The 15,215-nt window shown below is 40.1% G+C and overlaps 1 long non-coding RNA gene across 2 annotated transcripts; it reads left to right on the top strand.

The window, feature by feature from the left end:
- Positions 1–363: 363 nt before the first annotated feature.
- Positions 364–13,733, top strand: LOC144239235 (uncharacterized). 2 transcript variants are annotated; one of them, XR_013337345.1, is made up of 5 exons: positions 364–419; positions 1,240–1,259; positions 7,394–7,462; positions 10,222–10,321; positions 13,601–13,733. It is a non-coding gene; the product is annotated as an uncharacterized LOC144239235 (long non-coding RNA). The 2 variants fall into 2 exon arrangements; XR_013337346.1 differs by having other exon boundaries at positions 13,596–13,733.
- Positions 13,734–15,215: the final 1,482 nt, after the last annotated feature.

Below are 15,215 nucleotides of genomic sequence, written 5' to 3'. Positions count from 1 at the left end.
ACCAAGTTTAAAAAGAACACTTTATTTCTTCTGCCTATTATTTCTCATGTGGTATTTGGCTTTAATGATCATTAGTATATTTTTAAAGTATCTTAGTCACGAAGGACTACAAATTCCTCATTCATCAAATACCCCATTTTTTTCGTGAACTGTACAGCCATATAAAGTTTTCGCAAATAACTCTTTTGTAAGAAGTATCTTTTAAATAAAATAAGACAGTAGTTTTTCGGGGGAAGCCTAACCCTTAGTAAGAGGATATAAAAATAATATAATCCCAGTTTATACATTAGCCAATTGTTGACTTTGGGCTAATCTGTTACCTTCTCTGACTTTGTTTCCCCAAATGTGAAAAGCTAATTTTTGAGAAGACTAGAAAAAAGAAACAAAAGTCAGCTAGTGCAGTGCTTGTCATAAGAATGGTAAGTACTTGGAAACTGATCATTATTTATTTGAAGGCTTCATATACGTTCCTGAGATTTCCCTCTATTAGATGATTTGAGTTTACATTTGGAATCTAAAACTGGCTTTAAAAATTTCATTTTGAGGAATATTATATTCAAATAATATGTGTTTATAATTGTTCTTTACTTAAGAGGATAAGTAGGTTCGATTTCATTGAAAACAAATTGCCTAATTCTATCACAGTGCGCCAATGCGCGACTATTGTCAGAAAAAAATCAGTACGTCTAGGAGTTTCTGTCTTTTGCCTGATGTGCTGTTTTTCTAATTAGACCCCATAAAATTTTTTTTTTAATTTTTTTTTAATGTTTTATTTATTTCTAGGAGAGAGAGAGAGACAGCGTGAGCAGGGGAGGGTCAGAGAGAGAGGGAGTCACAGACTGAAACAGGCTCCAGGCTCTGAGCTGGCAGTCAGCACAGAGCCCGACGCGGGGCTCGAACCCACGAACCGTGAGATCATGACCCAAGCGAAAGTCGGACGCCCAACCGACTAAGCCACCCAGGCGCCCCTAGACCCCATAAAATTTTTAACACATTGTGTTAATACATCTTTTTTTCACTTTCTTGGTTTCCAATTATTTCACTCCAGCACATTTTTAATAACAAACTTGAGAGTAGAAGGTGGCATATATGATTTTTACTGAAATGTATTTCTCCCCCAACACCAACTTGCTAATCCTAAATCATAGACATAAGGACAAGGATGGGCTTGGGTTAATATATAATTATGTAATTTTGGGGGACTATGTCATTATGGATTATTTTATTTTTCTCTTACAGGTAGTAATTGAAGATCAGAGGTAAAAGAGATTTCTGGGTTAATCATTTTATAAAAGTAGAAAAATTATTAAGATTATAATATGTAGTATATACACAGTTTTGAAAGCTGAGCAGCCAAAAGTATACTTTTTGCATCATATACAAAACTTAAATCCTTGAACGGTGAGAGATTTCAGTGACTAAAAACTTTAGAAATGTCTTACTCCCATATGATGTTAAGAACTAGCTTTCCTGAAATTGTCAATTGCTGCCCTTTTACTCTTCATAAATAAGAATAGCTTCCATTGTTATTCAATATTTCATTATAATGTTTTACATACAACTTCACATTTAATTTTTTTTTTTTTCACATGAGGAAATGAAGCCTTAGGTTAAGTAACTCCCCAGCATCACATAGGTATAGCTGCAGAGAAGACCCTGGTGACCTTGACTTCCAAGACTGTGCATTCTGCCATTACACAATACTGGCCTCCCGTAAGGTTAGGAGATGAAATAACCTGTCACTTAGAACTTAGGACTGCTTCCGATTTCTTCTTTTTCCTTCACAGCAGCATCTACCAACTACCGAGAATTTTTCTGAGTGCCAGACCCAGAGTGCAGGTGATCAAGTGGCACTCAGCTTCATCTGTACTTTCAATACATAGCTTTTATGGCTTAAAAGAGAAACTGGCATTCAAAGAAAGAGGAAGCCGGGGCACCTGGGTGGCTCAGTCGGTTAAGCGTCCAACTTCGGCTCAGGTCATGATCTCACGGATGGTGGGTTCGAGCCCCGCATCGGGCTCTATTCTGACAGCTAGCTCACAGCCTGGCGGCTGCTTCGGATTCTGTGTCTCCCTCTCTCTCTGACCCTCCTCTGCTCACGCTGTCTCTCTCTCTCAGAAATAAGCATTAAACAAACAAACAAACAAACAAAAACAAAGAAAGAGGAAGCCTGAATCGGCTGGAAGAAACTAGAAGTTTGCATCATCCTGACATTTGTGACACACAGTGATAAACTTTATATTGACAACACCAGGAGCAGGAGCATAACAGTGTCAGCCCCAAGGCTTTTTCAACAATTCCATCCCTATGTCCTTGAAGCTGTTTGGTTTCAGGGAACAGAAGGGATAACTGGTCACAGGTTAGCCCCTTATGTCACCAGAAGAAAATCATTCCTCTTATCTTTCAAATAAAACATGAAGTATTAAGATGCTAAAAACAGAATATAAATAATTGCTGGTGTGTGGTTGTTTTAGAAGTTTTAAGTCTTTGAGAGATGATTTTTAAAAAATTTGCTCACTTATAAGACTGGTTTTGAAGTGATTTTATTTTTCTTCAAGTAACAAATTTAATTTGGTGGGTGTTTTGGCAGCGAGGGAAATGGTGGGTGGGAAAGTTAGCGATCTTATCTTCCTGTGATTGTTTTATGTATTCTGAGTGGATAAACTGAATCATTTTTTAAAAATGTAGACTCTAATATACTAGTTGTGAAAACCACAGTGTATGAGAAAGAGAGACCGAAAGAGAGACAGACAGATGGAAGGAGAGCGGGATGACGAGAGCAACTGGGGAATGCTCAAGTTCAGGGAGGTATGGGACTTGGTAGGAGGGGGAGTTGAGGCTGGAGAGGTAGACAGCAGTCATATGTGAGGGTCTTCTGGAATATGCTAATGAACTCCAAATTAATCCTTTAGGCAGGATTGAAATGGTCAGATTTGTATTTTAAATCTGTGGAGAATGCCTGGGTGCCTCAGTCGGTTGAGAGCCCAACTGAGCATCCAACTGTTGGATATCAGGCCATGATCTCAAAGTTCGTGACTGGGTCCCCACTTGGGGCCCGTGCTGACAGTGCTCGGAGCCTGCTTGGGATTCTCTCTCGATTCCTCTCTCTCAAAATGCATAAATAAACTTTTAGAAAAATCTGTGGAGGAGGTGAGGTAAGGAGATACAGGGTCTTTGAGCCTAGAGGCAGAAAAACCAGTTAAAAGGCTGTTGCTGTTAACTAGAGCAGAGAAGATGGAGGCTTAAACTTCAAGGGAAGTTTTAGGGATGGAGAGGAAAGGATAGAAATAGAAATCAATAGATTGCTTGGGTGTGGGAGGGTTAGGGAAGACAAGGAGTCTGATGTGACATCAGGTTTCTGGCTGGGCGATGCCACCCACTCCCGAGAAAGGAATAGGGATGATGAGCAGTGTGGGGACTCATTTGAGCATGTTGCATCTGAGGTGATTATGAGTTATCTAGGTAGATTGTTGTCATTGTTTTTATTTTTATTAAATGTTTTAATGTTTATTTATTTTTGAGAGAGAGAGAGAGAACAAGAGAGAGAGCAAGTGAGCAGGGGAAGGGCAGAGAGAGAAGAAGATACAGAACCCAATGCAGGCTCCAGGCTCCAAGCTGTCAGCACAGACTTCCATGCAGGGGTCAAACTCATGAACCATGAGATCCTGACCTGAGCCAAAGTCAGATGCTTAAGCTGACTGAGTCACCCAGGCACCCCTTTACTTTTGTTTTTAAGCCATACGATTTGGAAGCTCAAGGGAGAAAGTAGGGCTATGTCATTAATAATGAATAGTAATAGTCGGAGAGATATAGTATGCCTAATATTTTGAGAAGATAGTGTCTGGAGCCAGACTACCTGAGTAATGAAGATTCATCATTATTGACTCTGTGAGTTTGAGCAAGTCGCATAACTTCTCTGGGCCGCAGTTTCCTAATCTGTTGTGAGAATTAAATGAGTCGATACGTGTAAAGCTTTTAGATCAACGTTGGCACATAGTAAGTACCATACACCAGTTTGTTGTATTGTTGTTATTTTTAATTCAGCTCTCATGTATTGCACACTTGCTCTGGGCCACACTTATGCTAAGAGCTTACAGGCAATTTGTCACTCACTCTCCATAACACACTGTGATGGTGATACTGTTATGATCTAAAGAAACTCAGACCTCAGGAAGACTGATCAGATTGCCCAAAGCAACCCTCAGGAAATAAAAAGCACAGCCAGGATGCAAACTCAAACCTGAAGGACACCAGGAGTCTAAGGCCATTAAGGTGATACCTGAAACCAAGAGAGGGTGTAAAGGGAGAGGAGCCAGGAAACACCCATGTTCCTCCAGAGGTGGGGATAAGGACAGAGAAAAGCAACTGAAGACTTGCTGTGCAAGAAGCAGATGTGGGTTAGCCAAGTCAATTATAGCCGGAGCCCAATAAAGTAAGGACTTACTTTTCAGGCTGCTTTTATAATTCCTCGTCTTCCTCTACCCCTCCATTGGGATTTTACATTTTACACTTCTGTGCACGAAAAAAAATTTCACAAATCTTGACTCGAATTCCATCACGTTATCTAATAGACTTAATGTATGATGGAGGTACTCAAAATTTTGAAGCTCTGAGCTGCTGGTCTATGTTAGATCTAAAGAGCTTTCTCCTTCCTTAGGCAGTGGTCAGAGGGATTAATAATCATATCTGCTTCTGTGTCTCCTCTTAGTATTATTTCCAGAGTCCCCCTGGCCTATTTTCATTGGCTTTGTCTGGAGTTCCTGGGATTTATTCTGTTTATATGTTCTGGTGTGCTAGGACTGCCATAACAAAGTACTATAGACTGGGTGGTTTAAACAACAAAAACTTATTTTATCACAGTTCTGAGGATAGATGTCCCAGGTCAGGAAGTCAGCAGGATTCGTTTCTTCTAAGGGGCATAAGAGATGGGTCTATTCCAGGTCTCTCGCCTTGGCTTGTAGATGGCCGTCCTCTCCCTGTGTCTTCCATCCATCCCTGTATGTGCCCAAACATCCTCTTTGTGAGGATATTAGTCATATTGGACTAGAAGCCACCCTAGTGACCTCATTTTAACTCAATTACCTCTGCAAGGATCTTGTCCACAAATAAAGTCACATTCTCAGGTGCCGGGGTGGGGGAACTTCAATATATGAATTTTGAAGGGACATAATATGGCCCATAAAATATCAATGCCCTAATGATGCTTACTTTAAGTGTTAAAGACTTTGACTTTGAATCCAGTATGGAAGTGCAGTACAAGTAAAGAAACATGCTTCCTCACCATGGAGTATCAATGAAAGGAAACAAATTTTCATTTTACATCCTCCAGTCAGATTTTCCTTTTCTAGACCATAAGATATTTAATAAAGAAGATTTCTTCCTTCTCTTGATAAGGAATAGAGATTTGCACTTAGTTTTAAAATTAAAATTCATGAGTGTACCTGCTCATTCAGCCAACTCTGTCTCTTGTCAACATCCTTTAGGGAATGGGAAAACCATAACTACCATGACCAACATACTGGGTATTAATTGCAATTGCTCTCCCAGGTGCTGTGGAAAGGGGAGCAGGTTATAAAGATTCTCTGACCTCAAGATATTTTTAACTTCATGTTATTATTCTTAACTCTTTTTGTATCATAGAGGCTTTGGGAATCTGGTGAAAGCTAGCTTTTCTTCTCAGAGATATTTGTATACAATGATAAAATTATGTATATAGCTGCTTTTGTTGCATTAGATTAAAATACTTTTATAAAGAATTGTGCCTTTTCCATCCTTCTTTACAAACAAAATTAATTTCAGACAACTTTCTAAAAAAATAGGAAGAAAGAAAGAAAGAAATCCAACGTGTGCAAATGAAATGAAACCATACTTTGTCTTTACTAAAAAATAAATTTCAATGTGAAGGCATCTCTCCCTTGGCTTGAATGAGAAGCTGAAATTACTGAGTAGCGTCTGGCATGGTGTCTATGTACCTTTCTGTGGACTTTCTGCTATTTTAGACACAGGCTAAAAATCTGGGCTCACAACGGCATGTTGTAGCAAACAGAATCAGTCCATGTTCACAAAAGACACAGGGGGCTTATGATAAGAGAACGCCAAGATATTCCAAGATTATCTGACATGGATAGTGGATTTATGTTGTTTAATTTCCATCGGCTCTGCATCATTGGGTTTCATCTTCGGCAAGGGGATGCTGTTGATGTCAGCAAAGGGAAGATTAAGAATTCATGTTTCAATTTTCAGGTTGTCTGATCAGAAGTACTTCAAAGAGTTGCGGAGTTTCAAGTCGTCAGCATATTTCTGTATCATAGATTTGTAAAAGAGAAGGAGTTCATATTCTGCTTTCATTTCATGAGAAAACATTTTGAAAAGGCAATGATTCAAGGCGCCAGCATTAACAAAATTGATACCTTACTCTAGACAAGCAGGGCCAGAGAAAGCAATGGGTGTAGAACTTACTGCATAAAAAGTCTTCCTTTAAGCTGTGTCACAAGCACCACAGATGTTCTATCTATTCACAAACTACCCAATGAGTTGTATTTGTAGAAGAAACTTTTCAGCATTTCAAAGATATTGATGGATTTGAAATTCCTAATGGACTAGCTAAATAGGAATTTATTTCTGAAGGCATCAGCTGGGTGCATAAAGCAGCTTCCCATTCCTCCATCGTATGCCTCAAAACATTATTTTTAAAGTCGACCATCATGGAATAATTTAATTTTTTTGGAGTCACTGCTTTAACCTGTCTCCTCTGCCCCAAACCACAAACCAACTTGACCATTTCTGGGGTACCCAGCTTTACCACTTACTTTCTTGTTATTTTAAGAGCAGGCTGATTCATTAGGGCACACCCGATTTTGGTAAAGTCTTGCCTTTTCAAGTCTAGTCTTCTTTTCTTAGAAAAGATCTACACTAGTAAATTTTTGGAACAAAAATTATGAGATACTAGTCCAGCAGTTTTGGTTTCATGTTCCTTCCACTCACAAGAATGGTGTCCTGTGAAGACAACTCAGGCTTTCATGTTCTGTCACACATAGTGGGAAACAAAGCCAGAAGATATTTGAGACTTCTTCCTTATTATTTTCTTTGACATTTCCTAACTTAAGCCAATTCTGAGGTAAACAGGGACAGATGCTCATCATCATAATGGAGGGCACATATTTCTTAATTCCCACCAGTGGAAAGCCCTTCTGACATATGCCAACAGTGACGAAAATACAGTGCATGTCTATAGGAGCAGCTGTATGCAATAGACATAGAAATAATGTATTCACTAAGGCGTTTTGGAAAAAAAAATCACATAAAAAATTACTGCTATGCGTGCATGTGTGCATTTCTGTCCCAGTGTATGTTCATATGCATGATTCATAGACCTCCCTCTGTTTCCACCCAGACCCCAGATTAAGAGCGCTGGTGGTGTAAATGAGTGGACCGTCTTCTTCAACAAAACCCCAAATCCAGGGTGAGTCCAAGAGTGGGAGACACCCCCTTTCCTGATAATCTTAGAAAAGGCCTCACAAGTCCTCAGTAAGATAACATTGGAGCTACAACCTGAAGACTGATTATTAGTTTATTACGGTGAGAAGAGGACAAAGATAGAAACTGAAAAGGGAGATGCCTTAACCGGGAAGTTCCAGGAGTGCGTGTGGATGACTCTAAGAAGTTCTGGGTTATGTTGGAAATGTTCAGCTATCGAGACAGAGAAAACTACTCAGTCTTGAATTTGAACTCTGATATTTTTCTATGTGACCCTGCATAAGTTTTGTAACCTCCTTTTACCTCCATTTCCTCATTTTTGACATGGGGATGGCAGATGAAAGTCAGCATGTGCTGGGATCTTGTACTTGCCCAAATAGGATTTCTTTCAACCCTCCCTGCCACACCAAGTTCATGGACACCCTATGAAAACGGATACAGCCATCCTCCCCTTCTTTTAGGGTAAATAACAATAGCAATAATAGTATTGGTAATTCTAACAGCTGGAATAGAACGAGCCTAAACTCTGTGCACGTGTTGTATGAAGTGTGTTGCATGCATCATCACATTTCGCTTCGTAACATCTGAGGTAGAAGCTGTCACTGTGTCCGTGATGAGGAAACTGAGGTTTAGATAGATTGAGACACAGCCAGAATTTCTCAGAGAGCAGACATAGAGCCAGGCCTTAAGTCAGGCTCTTTCCTCAACCTACCCTGTTTTAAATTTCCTCCTGTAGCTAGTCTTCTTCAATTATATCCAATGAACTTCATGCCTGGATTCACCCTGTCTTGTCAGCCCCACAGGTGGATGATGCCTCCTTTGGATGATCTGATCACATTTGACTGGCTTCTTTCCATGAGGCTGCTTCTCAGACCATCCTGTCTGCACACACCTCTGTGTGCAAGTGATACATGTCACCACTTGATCTGGGCAGCAGGTCCCTATATGTCTGTGAGAGGGAATTCAATGCACTACTGAGCTACTGTCAGTACCAAGTAAAATACTTTCTCTTGAAATGTGCTAAAAATGAGTGCCCCGTTACCTCTGAGTGACATAAAATTGTGGTATGCAACAGCTGTGACTGCCCTGGGTGTCACTTATGTGTTCAGAAAATTGAGCATTCGGGAGGACAGAGAACAAGAGGGGAGGAAAAGGAACAGGCACAGATAAAACAGATTTTCTAAAATGGTGCTCATGGAGTGGACGCTAGGTGCTTCTCTAGGATACACACACACACACACACACACACATGTGCTGGGTTTCTTTTAATTTCCTCTAAGGGATTTTGTCAGGTTATAATCATCTAGGGACTTGTCCTGCCCAAGCGAAATGACTCTGGTTGGAGCTAGCTTGATTTAACTGTTTACATTTCTGAATTTCCTCATATCTTCCTCTGTCAAATGACCTTATCCACCCAGCTCAAGGCTAGAGGAAAAAAAGTATTTTACTTGATATTTTAGTTTCCTTCAGCTGTTATAATAGAATTCCACAGACTGGGTAGCTTATAAACAACAGAAGTCTATTGCCCTCAGCTCTGGAGGCTGGGAAACCCAAGATCAATGTACGGGCACAGTCATGCTTTGGTGAGAACCTCTTCCTGATTCATAGCTGCCAACCTCCTCCCCCACCCCCCCACTGCATCTTCACATGGTGGAAAGGCTAGGAATCTGTCTGGAGCTTCTTTTCTCAGAATACTAATTTCATTCATGAGGGCTCCACCCTCACGACCTAAGCACCTCCCAAATGTGCTCACCTCGTAACACCATCAATGTGGGAGTTAGGATTTCCACATCTGAATTTGAGGAAGACACAAACATTCAAGCCATGGCAGTTAATTTCTGCCATGTTTGTATATGTAAGTTGATTCTGTGAAGCAATATGGCGAAGAGTAATAAGGAATAGAAGCAGAAGATTAATCTTGGGGCTTGCAACTTCAACGTCCTGACCACCCCACCACTCTCAAGATTTGGGCTAAGGGTGCTGCCATCCGCGGCCCCGTAAACCTCTTGGACTCATTCCTGATTCCAGTTTGAAAACAGTGTCTCCGGCTCTCTGCCACAGTAGATGTAATCCTTCCTCCTGCTTCAGATAGTATATTGCAAGGCACCCAGATGGACCTTCTGGGTAGCATCATATGCTCTTCTTAGTGTCCCTCAACCACATTTTGACTATACAATATATTTTGAGCTAGAGTGCATGTCACAGGAAAAGTTATAGATATAAATTAGCAAGTTACTTCTTTGAACCAAACAACGTAAGAGAAACTTTTGTCTGAAATCTCATAGATGACTTCCTTACCATAAAAATTATTCATACACACTCTTGCCTATATTAACCATTGGGTTTCCTAGATGAAAGCCTCTAAATGAGGAATTCAGAACAAAGGAACTGCTACATTTTATGTTCACAGCACTGTGGACACGAGAAGGAACACAGTGCTAACAGCTCCTTGCATTATGGTTGCCTTTGAAGTGACAGCTGACCACACTGCAGCTTCATTTCAGTCTGTTCCTACCCTGAGGAAGTTGTTTCAAAAGCCCAGTCACAAGAGCCTGTTACAAGCTGCCATGTTTACAATGAAAATGCGCAGCCATGCCGTCAAGGCTGCTTCCTCTGCCCGAGACCAGGCAGGTTCTCAAAAACACTTCAGGAAATTGTAGTGAGTCCCCACAAATCCCCTATGAAGTGGAACATTTTTCATCTGCCTCCAACCAGGAGGTAAAACATTTGTTTGACTCGTTTAAGGTTACAGAGAAAGAGAAAGGCAGAGAGAGCCAGAGGAGACGGAAAGAAGAACAGAGCATGATGCTGAATCAATCTCTACTAGCCCAACAGAGTCAAGGAGGTGAGCAAAGGTGGGATGCAGGAGGGCTGGAGGTGTTTTTCACAGTGATGATATTGGAATTCAGAGGGCAGGGATGCTGAAAGTATGTCCTGTGTCTTTCCCTGGACTGAAAAGGCATCAGAGAATGGGGTGTGATGAGGAATGGGGTAGGGTGAGGAAGAAAGCAGATCTCCCGTGGCAGGGTATGGGGCTGAATGTTAGTGATGGAGATAGCAGGGTACCAAGTAGGAAAAGAGGTAGGGAAAATTTGTTTGGAGTCTGAGTCTTCATTTGTATGGGTGACTGAATGACTACACGGACAGGTCAGTACCAGTGAAAGGAAAGGTTACTGTTACTCACAGTTCTACTAGAAACAAGAGGCACGGCTCACCACACATGGACACATGAGAAACAGCAGGTTTTGGTTAGGAATCAGAGGCAGGAGTGGGTGTGGGTGGGGGAATACTTAGGCCATGGCCTTTGCTGAGGTTTCTGTGGGAAAGACAAGGCAGGACAGGGTAAATAGTTTGTAATTGGCCAGTCTCAATAATTTTGTCAGGCTTGGGGCTATAGGAATGAATCTCAGCACCTGGCTGACTCAGCTGGTTGAGCATCTGACTTCAGCTCAGATCAGGATCTTACAGTTGGTGCCGAGCCCTGCATTGGGCGCTGTGCTGATAGTGTGGAGCGTCCTTGGGATTCTCTCTCTCTATCCCCTTCTGGATGCCCCTGCCCCTACCTCAAAATAAATAAATCTTTTAAAAAAAAAGAAGATTTATAGGGGTGGGCTCTAGTTGCCTGGTACCTGGCCCTGGGATGATTAAGACAGAGGAATATTGTTCCCTGGGGTGTACAGACCAGATAAAGGAGATAAAGCCTTGGGTTGGTTCATTTGCTTATCAAACAACATGCCCTTGTCTGTCTCTAAGAATTAGCTAGCACTGGGAGGGAGAATTAGCTAGCCCTCTACCCAGCCAGAAAGATGTTACAAGATGTCAAAACATGATAATATACAGAAAATAACAAAACATGATTAATATACCATTACCTTGGATGTATCAGGGAGGAATTACTTAGCATTTGTGGCAACCATTTCTTCTCTAATATAAGGATGTTAATAAATGTCTTATGTGACACATATGACTATCAGGAGAACAAAATAAGGTAACAGATAATAGATGAAAAACACTTTGGAGAGTGAAAAGGTCATGTTTTGACGTAAGATGTCAGGGTCTTCCAGAGAGTCACCCTCCTCCACTCTGGGCCATCATCAGGAGGCTCTGCCTAAGATAAAGCAGCCCTTTGATAGCCATCACACACGGCACCTGGGAAAGTGACCACCCCCACCCAAATTAATTCTACCCATCTTAAGATGTATTAAGGCAATTCACAAGTCCATCAAATGAAGATACATATCAAAATGGAGCAAAATGTGAAGAGAAGAGGAGACATATGTCTAACTCTGCTGTTCTTGCCACATAGCTAGCTGGCATGGCTATGAATCAAGTAAATGTGGGTTTATGATCTGGATCACATTTCTGAACCATGCACCCCAGGTAAATGTTAACTCCTTTCTAAGCCTCCTTCACCAGTACAATCAAGGAATTGCGATGAGGGCTACATGAGACAAAGCATGACAGAATTTAATGAGATGCTTGGCATAGAGGAAGTGCTCCCTGATGATAACAGTAATAATAATAATAATAATTAATAAGTAACTCATTTATTGCTGATTTATTGCTGTCATTAAGGTTTTTCCTCACTTAGTTTGTATATAACTTATGCTTTATCACTGTTAATAATTTCCTCAAATTATATTTCCTGGGTGAAGCTTGTTATTCCCATTTAATAAACGTTGAGTGCTTTCGGATTAAAGATATGTGTTTTAGGATCAGTGGAGACCTGGAAATTACCATTGATTGTGATAAGGGAAAGATTACTCTTTATCTCTAGGCATCAGTTCCTAGAGGGTGTGAAGAGTTGTCAGCCATCCCCTAAATGTAGAGGATGTCATCCGTGTTAGGAATCTGCTCAGCTACATTCCAATCTCTGAGAAAAGTAGCCCATTAGAAGTACATTCTCAATATTACATTTGTTTCTTTTTCAGAGATCATTTCTAACTTAATAGCTCACTAGTTGCCCCTCAAGTGATCTGACAGCTCTGACACTCCACAAGTAGTTTCCTTATAGGTGTTCCACAGCCCATCTTTATACCCCTGGGGGGACTCTGAAGACTTAACATTTGAGTATGGAATGGTTTTGTTATTGTCCAATGTACTTGTGAAGTCTACATTATATTTTTCCATCAAACTCAAAAGAGAATGCAGTAATACAGATTCCCTAGAGAGATGAGATCAAAACAATAAGCTCTATAGTCTGTTAAACATGTGAACTATTAACATTTTCATATTATTATTAGTAGCAGTATTTAGAGAGAAGGATAGAGCATGCACGTGAGAGGCAGGGATGAGGAGAGGGAAAGGGAGAAAAAGAATCTTTTTTATAAATATTTTATTTATTCCTAAGAGAGAGAGCGAGAGACAGCGTGAGCAGGGGAGGTTCAGAGAGAGAGGAAGTCACAGACTCTGAAACAGGCTCCAGACTCTGAGCTGGCAGTCAGCACAGAGCCCGACGCGGGCTCGAACCCACGAACCGCGAGATCATGACCTAAGCGAAAGTCGGACGCTTAACCGACTAAGCCACCCAGGTGCCCCAGAAAAAGAATCTTAAGCAGATTCCACGGCCGATGTAGGGGCATGAACGGTGAGATCATGACCTGAGCTGAAATCAAGAATTGGACACCTAAACTACTGAGCCACGCAGGTGCTTCTGAACTTTTCATTTTATGGTCAAAGTAAACTATAGAATATAATTCCTACTAAAAAGTTTAATGTGAGAAAATTAAGCAGGAAAAAGCAGCTCTGAAGAAAAGTTACAATTCATCAAATTGCTTAGGATTGGTTTAGGTTATAGAAGTTAAGTTAAATTTTAAAAAAAGGTTAAATTAAAAAAAAAAACCTTAAAAGTCAGCTGATAAACAAAGTAATGGGAATTACCTAAAAAATAAAACACATTTTATCTGGAATAAGGTTAGTATACTAATAAATGTCCTCCTTAATAGAAATATGTATAGTTGCATCAGGTAATTTTTTTAGCTGAAATTCAGTGATTCTTTTGGATCACCTGTAGCTTACAGCTCTATCAGTTCCTAATTGATTGATGATTATTACTTCCACAATTGATGATTATTACTCTATTTTCTTTTTTCTTTTTTATAATAATTGTCTTATTGAAGTGCAGCATACATTTGGAAAAATCTACATCTACAGTTCAAAGCATCTACAGTTCAAAGCTTTATCACATTGAAACACCTTTGTGTTGTGTGCTGTCACTGGCCTCTTCATCGAAGGTCATCACTGTCTGGCAATTATCATCATAGATTTGTTTTTCTACTTTATAATTTTATAAAAATAAAAGATACCCTTTTGCAGCTGCCTTTCTCTCCCCTGATCATTACTTTTGTGAGATTCATTCATAGTGTTATAATAGTAGTTTGTTCATTTTCATTGTATAATATTCTATGGTATGAATATCATATTCACTACACTATATTAACTGTGCTATACTATACCATAATCTCACTAATTTATATAATAAACCACTCTTACATTATACCCAGGAGAAATGTATAAAATGTGCACCAAAGGACAGGTTCCAGTATGCCCATTAGAAGCACCAATCCAGCCTAAATGCTTATCAGCGTATCTTCTTCCAAGCTGGTGGCTTGCACTTTCCCTCTTTTAATAGGTTTCTTTCAAAAATCAGAAGTTTCTAATTTTTTACCTTTTTTAAAAAATTTAAATTTTAGTTAACATAGAGTGAAATATTGGTTTCAGGAGTATAACTGAGTGATTCTTCACTTATATACAACATCCAATGCTCATCATTAACAAGTACACTCCTTGATACCCATCACCCATCTAGCCCATCTCCTACCAACCTCCCTCCACTAAACCTCAGTTTCTTCTCTATCATTAAGAGTCTCTTTATTTTTTCATTTTTAATACTTATTTATTTTTGAGAGAGACAGAGACAGAGCATGAGCAGGGAGGACCAGAGAGAGAGGGAAACTCAGACTTTGAAACAGGCTCTAGGCTCTGAGCTGTCAGCACAGAGCCTGACACGGGGCTCGAACTCACAAACTGTGAGATCATGACCTGAGCCAAAAATCAGTCACTCAACAAACTGAGCCGCCCATGTGCCTGCCCTATTAAGAGTCTCTTGTGGTTTGCTTTCTTCTCTTCTCTTTTCCACACCCCTTCCCTTATGTCCATCTGTTTTGTTTCTTAAATTCCACACATGAGTGAAATCATATGGTATTTGTCTTTCTCTGATATATATATATATGATATGATATGATATGATATACCATATATATATATATATATGCCACCTCTTCTTTGTCCATTCATTAGTCAATGGACATTTGGGCTCTCCCCATAGTTTGGCTATTGTTCATAATTCTGCTATAAAAATTGGGGTGTATGTACCCCTTTGAATTTGTATTTTTGTATCCTTTGGGCAAATACCTAATAGTGCAATTGCTGGATCATAAGGTAGTTCTATTTTTAGTTTTTTGAGGAACCTCCATACTATTCTCCAGAGTGGCCGCACCAGTTTGTACTTCCACCAACAGTGCAAGAGGGTTCCCCCTTTATCTGCATCCTCGCCAACACCTGTTGTTTCTTGTTTCAATTTTAGCCATTCTGACAAACGTGAGGTGGTATCTCATCGTGGTTTTGATTTGTATTTCCCTGATGATGAGTAATGTTGAGCATCTTTTCACGTATCTGGATGTCTTCTTTGGAACAGTGTCTATTCATGTCTTCTGCCCATTTCTCAACGGGGTTATTTG

This window comes from Crocuta crocuta, unplaced genomic scaffold (assembly GCF_008692635.1).
Source record: "Crocuta crocuta isolate KB4526 unplaced genomic scaffold, BGI_CrCroc_1.0 scaffold16, whole genome shotgun sequence".
NCBI lineage: Eukaryota > Metazoa > Chordata > Mammalia > Carnivora > Hyaenidae > Crocuta > Crocuta crocuta.
This window is presented reverse-complemented; position numbering and strand designations above follow the sequence as displayed.